Raw genomic sequence first — 16,060 nt, 5'->3', positions numbered from 1 at the left:
AGATTAAATGACTTGCTTAAGTCACATAGCGAGTAAGTGCCAGTTAGGGTTCAAAACATGGTCTTTCTGATTCCCGAAGTACAAAAATACTCTTTTTTTATGAAGCCATCATTACTGATGCTACTGATCAATCAGTCAAGTATTATTGATCATTTACTATGTTTGGTGCTGTACTGGTTACAAAAAGGATGGTATTTCCTCTGCTGTTAGGAAGCATAGAGCCTATTTGGACCCATGGGATAAACCCACCCAAAACAACAGCATACTACTATAAACTCTGCATGACATGAATGAAGGGTTGCATCGTAGGATCTCTAAGGTCTGTTGCAGCTAGCAAGGATGTGTGACTGGCTCTTGCTAAAATGCTATAAATAATTTCAGATTCAGTTTTGTAGAATTTGGAAAAGAAAATCAATTAATTTTCCCTCTCCATATTTTTCCTTTCCAGTGTTCTTTTAGTCAAGAACTCTTTGGAAATAAAGAATATTGATATATAACATTAACATGTTTATTACCTAAGAATGAAGAATTTTGGAATTAAGATGTCAAGCTTAGATTGCAAATGAGACAAAAGGTAGGACAACTTGCTGAACATGTTATTAAATACATATCTAGATTCTAATTACTTGAAATATTTGTATAGCTTTTAGAGAGGAGTTTTTAGACTATTCAAAAAGACAACTGTCTGATTAAGAAAAAGAGCAAATAGCCCTTTTTAGATTCCTTATTTTTCTAACATCTTATCTATATTTAAAGTTAGTACTATTTATTCAAATGCATACAAGTTTTCAATCCTTGAGACTATGATTTCTGTGTTAGCTGGCATTTAGTAGAAAGGAATGTTAAAGATTTTTTTAAAAGGTATAATCATGATTCTCCTACTGGTAAACAATGAACACGTCAAAGATTTTATTTAACTCGTTAGTTAATGAAAGAACCTGTGAGATGTTACAACTGGTTCAAGGAAAACTCCAAAAACCATACATATCTGGGCAAATAAGGAATGCTGAATTGAATTTACAAACATGCAAAATAGGTCTGTATACAGGGCAAAAATCAACTGCATTCCACACAACTAACTTGAATGTATATGTTCAAGAATCATTTGCATTAATTATTAATTTTCCACAATTTGTGGAGCTGTGAAATAAACAATAAAAGACAATAAATGGTCGACATAACTCACAAGTGTGTGTTAAGCAGAATATGCAGTAATCTTTTTGGTTTATCACAATGTATGCTATATTTTTCCCCTACAGGAGTGATGGAGAAAACTCCTCCTACATGTCATGTGATTTTCAACAGAGCACAGACATTAAGATTACCCTTGAAGTGTTATAAAACTAGCCCAAACCAAATTGGGGTTCCCTCCTGAACATTTTCATTCCATTAGAATCAGCTTCATTTTACAATGGTAGGAGAATTGGAAAAGAAAGCAGAGCCTAAGGATGTAGCATGAGTAAGGTGGATTAGATTCTCTTCCATTGAGGAATTTTATCATGGACCTAAGCCTAACTGGCTGCAGTGAAAGGCAAGTCAAAATAGCAGTAAGGGTCAGATCTCTTCCCTGGATCTCCCTGGGAAGATTCTTCTTGTAGGATCAAGAACATTTTCTGCATGAGATCTATGAAGGGTTACTACCTGGTGGCAGTGGTTGAGTGAATTAATATCAAAATATTTTAAGTAAGGTAGCATCTGAAGCGACAGTATTTTCCCAGAGATCCATATTGTAAAAGGATAGGTACTTTCCAGTTCTCCTGAAGAAAAGCTCATGCTTTACTCCCCTTGCTATGTTTCTGAGCAGTTCTTTCATCCTCACGAGCAAAGATTCTTATTAGACTTTGCAAATCTGATTTTAATTACCATGTCAGCCGAAGTGGGGTGGGAATGCTGTAAATTCTTGGAACAAGAAGATCTATGCTCAAATTGAAATAAAGTCATCCATCATAATCTTGTTCTTTGTAGTCTGACTACTGTGTCTTTCAATGCATTTCTGAGAATAGCAAAAGGCTTAGAGTTCTGGACATAAACACTGATACTTGGGTTTTTATTTTTCTCTTGATTTAAAGCAGCAAAGCTTAAGCTACTTCCACTTGTTTTGTTTTGTTTTTCAATATTCTATGTTTCTACTTGAGTGCACACTCATAACCCATCACTGTGCCTTTGTATTTCATGTACCCTGCAAAATACTTTTTCCTCTATATAGGTTTATTTTTTCCTAAGACTTGAGTCCAAAACAGAGCTTTAAAGTCTTGCTATTAAACACTCTCTGGCTGATCATCTGAGCAGACCATGTTTTGGGAGTTAGCAGAGACACAGCCTGTGTACAATGCCAGGAAACCTAAAAGAGATGCCTGATCTTGAGTTTCCACCAGCTTGGGCCATGCTCTCTCATTCCACAATGCTCTTAGGTAGTCACTTTGTCCTCTGATTCTTTCCTACATTCTAATGATGAAAAGTCTTCATTTGGGGTACCTCGAAGTTTTAAAATTTCCTTGACTTCCCTTCCAGAAAAACATACTTGACCTTGCTTTTATTCTTGCAGCATCTGGCTCTGTGAATGGCTACCTATTGATATACTCAGTAAATCTAGGGCAATAAGAATTTAAGGATTCATTTCTGAGAAATTTGGACTTCAAGGATGTTAAAATTTTTTTAAAAATGAAAGAAACAGTAGAACAGAGAAAGGAGTGTCTACTTTTAATTGTATAAAAGTATGACATAAAAAATAAAACAAAACTCTAAATTATGCTATTCCCAGTGTCAGAACATGAAGGACAGTTAAACACATTAAAGAAGAAATCATCTAATCTCACAAAAACTGACAATATTTAGTATTTTAAATTAAATACAATTTATTTATTTAACCACTACCTACTTAGCATTTGTATTTCAATAGTTGCTTTTCAAGACCTTCACAACAAAGATGTCTTTTGGCAAAGAAAGAGTGAGGGTAATATCTGGAGACAGAATTATGGGCTCCCTTAAGTCAAGTTAGTAAGGCCAATCCTGACAGAATTAACTGACAGACATTCTTGAACTATCTCACTTAAGAATATCTAGTTGCAATAGAGTGGATGAATATGCCCCGGGGGGTCTGAGAACCTAATCTGAGGGAGCAGACTCCAACAAAGTTTTCTTGGGTAACTTACCCCTCTTCTGTCTACCCCAAGCCTATGATAACCCCAGGATGAGAAATGCAGAAGATCATTCTAACATTATACCTATGATGAGTAGCTTCTTTATGCTATACTGTCAGGTTAACAATATAGTAAACCCTCTGAAACAGTGATTCTCAAACTTTAGCCTTCATCATAATCAACTGGGGGTCTTGTTAAAATATGAATGCTGGACCTCACCCTGGAGTTACTAATTCATTGGGTCTGGGGTAGAGCCTGACAATTTGCATTTTCAACATATTCCAGGTGATGTTGATGCTATAGATCAGGGAACCACACCTTGAGTACACTGTAAATTTATTAAAATACTTTATTCTTGTGTAAACATAGAAACTTATATAGTCTTAGACACAAATTTGTGAAAGTATGTTACTTTAGTGGAGAAATATGAACAAGTTAAAATTAGCAGGTGTCTTAGTTCAGATTGCTATAACGAGAGATCGTAGACTGAGCGGCTTAAACAACAGAAATGTATTTCTCAGTTCTGGAAGCTGAGAAATCCAAGATTAGAATGCTCACAGAATCATTGAACCAGAGTGAGGGTCTGATTCCTTGTTTGTAGAACATCATCTTCTCCTTGTATCCTAACTTAGGGAAGAGAGAGATCATCTCTCTCTTGTCTCTTTATATAAAGGCAGTAATTCCATTCATGAGGGCTCCATCCTTGGAACCTATTTAATCCCAAAGACCCCACCTCCTAATACCCTCACATTGGGGATTAGGGCTTCAACATATGGATCTGGGGGAGACACAAATATTCAGTCCATAGCAAGAGGGAATAAAATCAATGTCTTAAAAAAAAGTATTCTAATAATATGTAACCTCCTTCCAAACAATGTTTATATTTCCAGATTGTTTCTGGCATAGTTACTAATGCAGATTTTTTATTTCATTTTCTAATTTGGTTAGCCTTCTCTTATACTTAGGAATAAGTGTTTCATGTTTGATTAGAATCCTCACTGGAGAAATTGTTAATAGATTAACAACTGACTTGGGTGGATTTACCACATGTAAAAAACAATTAAGCTCATGTAAAATTTTAAGAACAGCATCGTTTTCTTATCAGGCCCTGGCACTATGTATGGGGAAGTTGGGGACTGGCCTTGTACTGTGTCCAACTAGTTTGTTAGCTAATTAAGTAGTAATTTTCAAAACACTTAAGGTTTTCAAGGATTAACGACCAGCTGGGAGGAGTTAACTTCTTATTTACTCCAAAAGCCATTAACATCGCAGTCAGTCAGTAACTCCTAGAAAATGCAGTTATAACTGGTAAAAGAAAATAATGATAAGGAATAAGGATATATATGGGTTTTTGAGGGGATGATGTTTTGCTATTTTTAACAAAGTATTTTAGGATGATAATATAAGACTGAAAGTCAGTCCAGTGGCTCAATCCATTACTCGGTATTTCATTCTCTCTGTAATTAAGCAAGAATGACCTGCAGGTTGGTCTTCCCTTAGCTGTTAACAACCAGCTGGATAAGCTGAGGGCTATTTTTGCAATTATAATCTGTGGAGATTGAAAAACATTAAGATAAATAAAGTGTCTACCTTATTAACTGGCAACTCATTTCCACACTTGAGTACATATCAACAGGGGTCCCCCAGGTTCAATCTCACTTACATATTCCAACTCTTTAAAGATAGACCATAGGGAGGTGGCAGCTAACTGCACTTTCTTTTGAGCTTTGCATTGCATTTTCAACAGGCTGGCTGAGGGGCATGGTTCGTGAAATAATGGCCTGAAACTAAAAGCCTTCAAACCCAGTTTGAAAGAAAACATGTCAGAGAAAGACAATGTATTTCTGGCAATAAAGAAGGACACTTCTCTATATTTATAGCTGTGGCAGTCAGTTATGATGCTGAGTTTGTAGCCAGCAGTCTGGAAATTAGTGAAATGGCTATGATCTTGAATAGATCAAAATTAGTTTACAGTTATCAAATACTCATGGAGAGCATACAATTTGTCAGATATAAGAAATATTCTCAAATCTCAGCGTTGAAGTAGTATAGTGACCAATTCCTCTCTGATTTGACAATGAAGAAGTGAGAAAAGTGATGCTTATACATAATTACTTGACAGATTTTGAGAAGTAAGGATTTGGAGTCAGCATAAGAGGATCCATTGTTTTGGTGAAATTGAGTAAGAGAGGTGCATAAAAGAATGCATAGAAGCAAAACACAAAAGGAGCGCATGTCCATGTGCACACAGCCATTGTCGGGGGGAGCAGTGTAGCTTTTCTGGAAAGTAAAACGAAACTCTGAAATTGAGAGGGGAGGGGAGTTAGAACCAATCAGAAATCATTAACTGATTCAGTTTAATATTTTAAAGACTGAACTACCTTTTTGCTCTCCTGGCTTTCATTTCCTACTTTAATATATCATGCTAACTCTTCATCTGCAAGTGTTCTTCAACAGAGAGGAATTGGATTTGTTTCCAGCATTTTGCCAGTAAGTCTCTGGGTGACTTGGAACTCATCACTTAGCCTTTCTTGGCATTAGCTTCTCTGTCCATTAAAGGAATAGGACTAGATAATTTTCAAGTTTCCATCTTGCTCTAACACTCCCTGCCTTGATAACACCTTTTGTAGTGGATCAATTTTAAGATATACAGAGAGAATTGAGAGTCTGGAAGACAGTGGAACAGGAAATGCAAAATGTGACTCTAGTTGAAAGGTCATTGGTAAAAAGTGCCAATTGTAGAGCTATGAAAAAATATCTACTTTAACTCCCTAGGTTGGTTAGCATTATTGTTGCCATCAGGATTGAGTATAAAAGGTGACAGTGATCTTTATGGTTCTCCCAGCACCATTTCTGACTTCAGTCCAGAGTCTCATGGTCCAAACCATTCAAAGCCACCTACTATTGTATTCCACCTGGGGTCTGACCTCTGAGGTTAATGTGCCAATTCCCACGTCTGTCCTAAGTCTCTCCTCTGATCCAAACCAACACCTTGTGTGTACCATTTCTTTAAGACACAGCTTTCTGCCTGGTAAGAACTACAGAATCTCAGAAGCAAATCTCTGTTGACTTTATTCCTGTGTTACCTCTCACAGAAAATAGATGACAGTTTCCACAGAGGGCTTTGAAAGACAGTGTCTTAACTTCAAAAAATAGCAGTGGTGTTAATGGTGGGAATTTCAGTTAGCATTACAGAGGCGTGCAGAGATGGTTTGCACAGCAGAGCAGGCAGATACCCCACCCCTGTGCTGTTCTTCAACTCATAAAGTTTTAATGAATGACAACTCTGTCTATATTCAATGCCAGACCTAACATCCTACCACATGAGATTTCAATTACCTAACAAAAACAAAGTGGTTAAAATGTGAGCTCTGGAATAAGACTCTCTGGGTTTTGAATCTCATCTTCACCTATGAATAGCTATGTGACCTTGGATTACAGATGGTTGTAGTCTCTCATCTATACAATCTCTCATTTTATCCTCATTTGTAAAATGGGGATAATAATAGTTTCTAGCTCTTAAGATTTGAGGGGAGAATTAAGTATATAGTAATATATATATATATATAGCACTTAGTATATTAGTACAATGATAAGTACTATAACACTGGTAATTGTTAATATAATTATTAATTCAGTCAAACAAATATAATAGAAATCTTGATAAATTTTCAGTTAAAATCAAATATTATGGAGGAAGCATTCTGCTATGAAGTACATGACTTCAATTGGATTGCTCCTCTTGGTGGACAAAGCCAACTGAGGGAGCCTGGTTATTTTTAACCATGAATAGTTTCCAGTGAAAGCAAAATAGTGGCCATTCTTTAAATAAGGAGCAATAATTCAATGTCTCATTTCTGAGCAATTCAGAAATCGCCTAATTAAAATATGCCCTAATTCAAATTAATGAAATGAGGAAGATAAATTCCCTTTAAAGCTTATAATGAAAATACCACCTTTTGAGTGGAAAACAGAATGAAATTCTAGGTTGCATATGTCAGTTGGATGAAGGATAAAGAGATACAGTAGTAGAAAAGAGGAAAAAAAAGTTCAAGCATGAAAACGTATGCCTGGAAAATATTCACCATTAAGATCCAAGTGTAAAGACTAAGGAATAATTTTTAAAACAAAACAGATCTATATGACAAGCCATTGAAAGCTAAAGTACATGTAAAGAATATTTAATGACCCTTCAATATGCAGAAACTTCTGAAACATGTCATTGACACAATGCACACACTCTTATTTTGATGTTCCTTATACCCTGATGATACTTAATTTGACGTTTTGGATTATTTACAACCAGCTTTGTTTATATACTGGGGTAAGCATCTCAAGGAGATCAAAAGTTATATTGTCCCCAAATCCTTCTCTCCCACTGTTTCCTGGCTAGTAGTTTATTGTTTTCTTTTGATTTTGTGAATAGAATAACCAGCCAAGCAAATGATTTCTGAAAATGTGCCAATTTGGGCCCCATAGAAGTTTAACAAATTAGCTTCTTTTGATTCAATGGAAATTGCCATGGAAGAGAAAAATGGGGCATGTTTTCACCCAGAGAGTAGAATTCTTGTTTAATTTTCTTGCCTCTGTAGATCAAACTTGAAGTAAGGGAAATATGAAGAGCTATGTTTTCTCAGTTCTCTAGCTCCCATAGGCCATGGGTTTAATGTCAGACTTGCCTGTCCATTCATTGAACTCAAATCTTATCCAAACAGACTGCTCTCAGAATCTTGTAGTTCAACAGTTTATTTTATATTTAGTAACCTGGGGGAAAGAATGAGTGATAGAATAAAACTATAAAAGTAAGCACTGGATAGAAAGTACAGCAATCTCCGAGGGAAAGAAAATGAAGTCTATTCATCACATCTGACAATATGTATAATCGTAAGAGAAGATAAAAATGTGAAATCACTTGAGGAGGTTTAAGGGACATAGACCATTTTACCTGAACCTACCCAATAACTTCCACAATTAAAGGCAATTGCCTTCTTGTTTCAGAAGAGGTTGCAGACAAAATCCACAGGTTTTTGAATGAAAGTGCTTATGCAAGCTCTGTCTTAAAATAAAAATGGTGACTCACGGCTTTGCTTACTACTATAGCTCATTAAACTTAGCTAGGCTAGCTTTCCTTCAAAGTCCAGCCAGATTTTACAGGATGAAGGCATGAATCCCCCAGATCCTTGTGGTCAGTTTTCTCCCTGAGCCAAATGCTGCTGGGTTTCCGTTTGCTGTTTATGTTTATGTGTGTAACATGCCATTCTTTGTTCTTTCAAGGCTTTTTGCCTTACAGCTTTATTATTTCTATATCTTATGTTTAGTGAAATTTCTGTGCATTATTTTCCCTTAGGTAAAGTCCAACTTAGAATAATAAAAATTGTTCTTTTTTCTCCTTTTGTGTAAGACTTATGTAAAGAGGTATATAATCAAACTGTATTCAAGCGGCTTGTTCTCTTACCTGTACTCTTTCTCAGGTTCAAACGACCAGGAGAGTTTGGAAAGGAGTATCAAACAAAGCATATGTACAAGGCTATAAGGCTTCCTGTTGTCATGGTAGTTGCTTTGTGGTTTAAAAAATAGTAAGAGAGAGGGATAATGTCTTTCCTACTGTTGGAGAAAAGAAAAGAGATAGAAAAATGGAAAAGACATTCACACAGAGCCAAAAGGATTTTCTGTGCCATGATTGAAGTCCCTTGTAAGCATTGATGCCAGTCTTTGTAAAGGCACTTTTCTCGGTCCTATTGTGCATTACTTTTGATTTGCTTCTCTCCATTTTCTGATGGAGAGAAGCATTTCTGTTCTTGAGGACTCTTGAAGAGAAAGTGAAAGACTGCCATCATTCTTGCTTGGAAGATGAGTTTTAAATGAAGTCCTCTAGAAAGCTAGTTCCTGCTTTCTGCTCAGATTCTTCTGAGCTAACCACTTCAGATGACTTTCAGTGCTGAGAATATTAGCTATAATAGTAGCCTTGAAAATGCACCTGCACCCATTTAAAGGTAGTGTCTGTTACAAAGACTCTTCTGTGACCAAAGAATCATTAGAGATTTTACATAACTCAAGATACACAGAAGAAAATCTTTTGTATCCTATTGGTACACGCATATCTGATCAATTTCTCCGAAGTTTGCTGATTATCCTGGGCTTGACTTAATTTTTTATCTTTGCCCCAAGATAACCTGACTGAGTTTAAGCTGCCTGAAAATCTATACTTCTCTGCTATTTCCTTTTTATTTCTTAACATTCCTTTCTATCCTTATTTGATTATCTTTGGTGAAAAATAGCTCTAGCTAATACTTTAATTTTGTACTTATAAACATAAGGTAGAAATCCATAAGTAACCAAGGGAGTGGTGTAAAAATGGAGAGAAAAAAAGGAATAGGGTGTTTTTTTCACATCCTCCTTTACAACAGAAATTTGGCTCCCTGAAAATTCAATTAAGGCAGTGGTTCTCAAACTTGAGCACGCATTAGAACCACCTGGAGTGCTTGTTAAACCACATGATACTGGGCCCCACCCCCAGAGTGTCTGATTTCTTTTTTTTTTCTTTTTGTTATTGAGTTCATAATAGTTTACATCGTTATGAAATTTCAGTTGTACATATTTCTTGTCTGTCACCACACAAGTGCTCCCCTTCACCCCTTGTGCCCACCCCCTACCCTACTACCTCTGGTAGCCACTGAGCTGTTTTCTTTGTCCATGTGTTTGTTTATATTCCACATGTGAGTGAAATCATATAGTGTTTGCCTTTCTCAGTGTGGCTTGTTTCACTTAGCGTAATTCCCTCCAGGTCCATCCATGTTGTTGCAAGTGGTGTGATTTTGTCTTTTGTTATGGTTGAGTAGTATTCCATGGTATATATATATCACATATTCTTTATCCAATCATTGGTCGATGGACACTTGTATTGCTTCCATGTCTTGGCTATTGTGAATAGTGCTACGATGAACATGGGGGAATGTATGTTACTTTGGATTGTTGATTTCAAGTTGTTTGGGTAGATACCCAATAGTGGGGTAGCTGGGTCACATGGTATTTCTATTTTGAGCATTTTGAGGAATCTCCACACTGTTTTCCATAGAGGCTGCACCAGTTTGGCCTTAAGTTAGGGTTAGGATCTGAGAATTTGCGTTTGTTACACGTTCCTACGAGATGCTCCTGGGAGTGGTCTGAAAACCACACTTGGAGCATCACTGAAATATGAGGGAAAAGAATCACCATTTATATGGTCTGTCCTAAAGAAGATATCCTACCACAAGTGGTTTTTGCTCCTTTTGGAACTGAACAGCTTGCCTGATGCTGGAAAACAGTTCAAGAAAGTAAAAGTTTCTTTCTGGGCAAAATGGCAACTCTGCCAAAAGCCTGAATTTATCCATGATTTCACTTTTAATTAGTTCCAGGGATATGTTTTGTAAGATTTTTAGCTAATTTTTTTCAGATTATCACTTAGAATTTTACCTGGTCTCTATTTGCTTTCGTGTTTGTTTTAAATTTTTTTTCCAGTTTTATTGAGAAAAAATTGACATACATCCCTGTACAAGTTTAAGGTATATAGCCTGGTGGTTTGATATACATGTAACTTGAAATGATTACCACAATAGGTCTGGTTAATATCCATCATCTCATATAGATAAAATCAAAAGAAAAGAAAAAACAGCTTCTCCTTGTGATGAGAACTCCTAGGATCTACTCTCATAACAATTTTTCTATACAGCAGCGTTAACTATGGTCATCATGTTGTACATTACATCCCTAGCACTTATTTCTAATTGGAAGTTTGTACCTTTTAAACACCTTTTTTCAATCCCCCCTCCTTCCTTTGGTAACCACAAATCCGATCTATTTTTCTATGATTTGGGGTGTTTTTTAAATTTATTTTTTATAGATCCACATATACGTGAGATGGTACTGTATTTGTCTTTGTCTGACTGATTTTGCTTAGCATAATGCCTTCAGGATCTACTCATGTTGCTGCAAATGGTAGGGTTTTCTCCTTTTTTATGACTGAATAATAGTCCACTGAATATATATCTGGTCTCTATTTGTATTGCCAACACCTGGTGCCAGTAGAGTCCAAGTGCTTTGGAAGCCAAGATTGAGCAAGCTGACCTCAATTAAGCTTACATGAATTCAGCAGAGAAGGTTTGAGACAATACGTATAAGATATAATCTAAACTAGCTATTTGTAAGTGAAAACTTGTTTGACTAAAATGGTAATTAATAAATGAAAAGAATAGAAAATATTCAGAAGATCCTAATTCTCTTAGCTCGATTATATTTTTAAATAAGTGATTTATTTTTAAAATGTTTTAAATTTATTTCCTGATTTTGTCAGGCTGCTTATTAATTGCTAGACATGATTTTTCAATCTCAACATCTCAGAAGTTTTACTAAATTCTTTTTTTCCATCTGTGGGGGAAACACCTACCTACTGAGGTCTTTCCCACTTTCTGGTGTAAAATGGCAGCCTATCATTCTCTCAGGCAGGACTCACGTCTCTCATTATTAAGGAGCTTTCCCAAGGAGATCATTTTATAAATTAACAGAATCAGGATGGCTTGCAGCTAGCTTTAATAGTATTAGTTATCCCCTGGACACCAATTTCTTAAAATAATATTATTGATAAAACATAAGCAGTATTTAAAAACAGAAAAAATAGAAAATTGATCTGATACAGTAGCTATTTTCTATTATCTAATTATACTCTTGACCTTGAGTTGTAGTGATAAATATGCACACTATTATGTGTACTGATTTTTTTTCACTTAAGCTGATTATAACATTTCCATCTTTATACACAGTTATAAACATTTTGGTTAAACTAACTGTATTAGTCTGTTCAAGCATCTGTAACAAAATACCACAGACCAGGTAGCTTAAACAACAGGAATTTATTTTCTCACAGTTTTGGAGATTGTAAATTCATGCTCAAGGTGCTAGGAGGGTTGGTGTTTCTAGTGAGGCCTCTTTTCCTGGTTTGCAGACAGCTGCCTTCTTGCTGTGTCCTCACATCTGCCTTCTTGCTGTATCTTGCGTGGCCTTTTCCTTGTGTGCACAAGGAAGGGGAATTCTGATTTCTCTTCCTCTTCTTATAAGGACACCAGTTCTATTGGTTTAGGGCCCCACCCTTATGACCTCTTTTAACCTTTATTACCACCTTATAGGCCATATCTCAAAATATAGTCACATTGGGAGTTAGGGCATCAACATATGAATTTCAGGGGGATAGAATTCAGTCGATAACACTAATTTAAGAACTTTTTTCTTATTAAAAAGCAATATACGCTGGTGATTAGAAAATTTCAAAATTCTGAAAAAGTATGAAGAAACAAATTAAAATAATCTAAAGAGCTATCACCCAGAGGTAATCACTGTCGATACATTATCCCGTGTTGCTCTAGGATTTTCAAGTATGTTCACTTTTTTAATAATTGTTTTGCCTAAATGTAGGAAGTACATCCTATGGTTTCACCTTGATATATTATTTATCTTTAATATTAAATGATTAGATTTTTAAAAATTCTTTTTACTATAATACATGATGCTGTAATGGACATCTTTGATTATTTCTTTAGATAGATTCTGATAAGTGAAATTACTTGGCCAAAATTATGAAAAACTAATTTTTATTACACCAACAGTGTATAAAATTGTATGCCATATTGCAACCTGGCCATCATATAGTAGTTTCATAAAGACAAATAAGGAAACAAAAAAACCTAACATCGTTATGGTTATATTAGTTTAACTGAGATAGAGAGATTTGTTTTCTAGGGTCTTTTTGTTTGTTTGGTTTGGTTTTTGATTTTATTTTTTTTACTTTATCTGATTTTCCTTCAAAATTTATACCCTCTCTAGGGCATTTAGACTGAGTGCTTCTTTTTAATATAATCTTATTTACTAATTCCAAAATATTTTCCCCTATTAATGTCCCATTAGCTCTAGATGAAAGTACTTAAAGGAAAAAAATCATATTCAGGCCATAAATTATCCTCCTCATCCTCCACCCCCGCATATATACACATAGACACACAAGCAGACACCGCTGAGACACACACACCCACCTGAGAGACTGCTCGTCAAGACTTGGCTGGAATCACTCTTCTTTCTTCTCTCCTGCTGGGTATCCTCCCCGCCTTTCTAAGATACAGGAGTGCTCTAAATTTACAAACTTTTCTTATTTTATACACTGTGTATAAAGGCAGTCTATGCTGTGTATAAGAGATATGTCTATACAACCATATATATATATATATGTTTCATGTATCATTTATATATGTACATATCATATATCATTTATATATACATATATAGTTTCATCTATCATTTCTAATATCAGGTTAACAAAATATAATAAAGCATCCACAAAACTGGTATTCATTACTCGGGATATCATATGTAAAATTCTAGAAAATGAAGGTGATCGCTTGCATGCCCTCCCTCCCCTCTTTTCTGACAGGTTTGGGACTTCCTTCTTTTCCATTGATGACTCCCCTGGTGTCATCCATTGTCTTCTTTTTCTGTCATAGGCTTCAGTTACTGGAATACTCAGACCTCAGTGGTGGCCAATTTTTGAGATTTGAAAGACTTGTAAAAATACAGCTTACTGAGAAAAGGCTAATTATATTTCCCACTTTTTTCTTCCATAAATAGTGTCAGCCTCACCCAATCATTGATTAGTGAAATTATTTTTAATTAAGTATGAAAGAAAAGAAATAATACAACAATCAAAAAGAAAACATCTTGATTAAAGTGCTTTAACTATGAAGAGGAAGAGAGTGCTGTGAGAATATACTTCTCAGAGAATTTGATTTTTGTGACCACTGAATACAGAGCATGGCCATGATTCTCAATCTGTGTGCCAAGTGAGCCTTGGAGCACTGAGTGAACTCATGGGGATGCTCTGGGGTATTTTAAAATTTCAAGGAAAGCATAGTGACAGTAGACATCTGTCAGACAATGCAGACTACTAGCTAGAGGTAGCTCCTGATTTCAACATTAGATTGGGCTGCATTTCTTTTGATGGTATCATCTTTGTGAAGCTGGGTTTTTGGCATTTTCAACGATGAAAAGCACAGGCTGCATGAAAATCAATATGGATCAGGAATAAGGGTGATGACATCCCATCTGACTCCAAAGTTTGAGAAAATGTGCGGTATAAAACAGGTACAAACATCCTATTAAAAAGTAATTGTAGGAGCTGGCCCAGTGGCATGGTGGTCGAGTTCATGCACTCTGCTTCAGTGGTCCAGGGTTTTTTTTGCTTCCAAAAGAAATCAGTCCTGTAGAGTTCTTAGATGAAACAATTAACACAAAAAACTTCAGAAATTAAGAACTGAATGATAGATCCAAAAGCTAATTTTAAAGTGGAACTGCTTTCTTTTGTTAAGTATATACTCTGGTTAGATATACTTCCTTATTGTCCTATATTCACCTTTTTATTGACCTGTTAGTCAAGTGGATTATAATAGTGCCACTTAAAAATATAAAGTCTCAATGCTCTTTTAAAATGATATTTTGTGGGGCTGGCCCAGTGGCGCAGCGGTTAAGTTTGCACGTTCCGCTTCTCAAGGCCTGGGGTTTGCCGGTTCGGATCCCGGGTGCAGACATGCCATGCTGTGGTAGGCGTCCCACGTATGAAGTAGAGGAAGATGGGTATGGATGTTAGGTCAGGGCTCGTCTTCCTCAGCAAAAAGAGGAGGATTGGCAGTAGTCAGCTCAGGGCTAAACTTCCACAAAAAAAAAAAAAAAAAAAAAATTTGTTGACCAGCTTTTTTTACTGACTGTAAAGTAATAATATAGCTAATGTTTGTGAAATATTTTGAAAATACTCAGAAAATAAAGGTCACCCATAATCTCTCATTACTACATTAACAGTAATAGCATGGGAGTACCTTGGTTGTAACATCTTTTTCACAAAAACTAGATGACTCCTAATGAAGATTTAATTTTTTTTTTTACTTAATGACTCATAAACATTTACTTTTCTTAAATATTCCTTCACACCATTTTTGATGTCTCCTTAGTATCTCACCAACTGGCATTTATTTCCCCCATACCTTATATAGATGGACAGTGGGTTTCTGTGCAATCATTGTTATTATTCATTCCTTAATGAACATCATAGAATAGGCATTTTGCATTAATCTATGATATTTTTTGCAACAGTCCTGAGCAGTAGAATCACCATGTCAAACAGGAGCACGTTTTTACAGATAATGATAGATGTTACTAAATTGACCTCCAGGGATGTGAAAGGTATCGTGACCCATCGCCAATGTTACCTCCTTCATCAATATGGTCAATTCATTATGGAGAAGAATGTCTTTTTGAAAGGTCTGTGTCCTGTTGTTTAAAACTCGATTAGTATTTCCTTTGTTTTTCAAAATCATATTTGGTCTGTATTTCTGAGTGTCAGAATCAAAATGAAGTTGTAACGTTAGAGATTCTCTATTTGACACAAGAGCTTAGAACATTCTGTTTTCACTCCTTCCATAATCTACTTCTGATGTTTGTTAACATAATTAGGATTTAAGAATACAATGATTATATTAAGAACATTTTAACTTTGTATACCTTCCAAAAAACAATTTTAACATTGTCAATTATGTTTGCAGCTATACTTACAACCTATATTTAGAATTACTTCAATGTTTAAGTGCTTGCAGGATGTTCTACCATCTAGCAGTACTACCCCCTTCCTGAACTCTTAATTTTGTAGGATATTTAAAAATTTTTTTTGGTTTTTGTAAGTCCATGTATAGTTTTATTTCCTCTTTCTTTAATATCAAGTATATTTTTCCATTGCTTTTGATTGAAATGTGACTTTCTCTAAAGTCCTTTGATCACATAATGTCTCCCCCTCAGAAATCTAAATATTTTACTTGATTATAGTCTCAGTGTTTCAAAAGACCGTACATTATTTC

At 35.5% G+C, this 16,060-nt stretch overlaps 1 protein-coding gene across 1 annotated transcript in view; it reads left to right on the top strand.

Annotated features, from left to right (window-relative positions):
- LRP1B (LDL receptor related protein 1B) overlaps positions 1-16,060 on the top strand; it is a 1,825,183-nt gene that overhangs the window by 349,077 nt on the left and 1,460,046 nt on the right. The window lies entirely within an intron of this gene.

This window comes from Equus quagga, chromosome 4 (assembly GCF_021613505.1).
Source record: "Equus quagga isolate Etosha38 chromosome 4, UCLA_HA_Equagga_1.0, whole genome shotgun sequence".
Classification (NCBI taxonomy): domain Eukaryota; kingdom Metazoa; phylum Chordata; class Mammalia; order Perissodactyla; family Equidae; genus Equus; species Equus quagga.
This window is presented reverse-complemented; position numbering and strand designations above follow the sequence as displayed.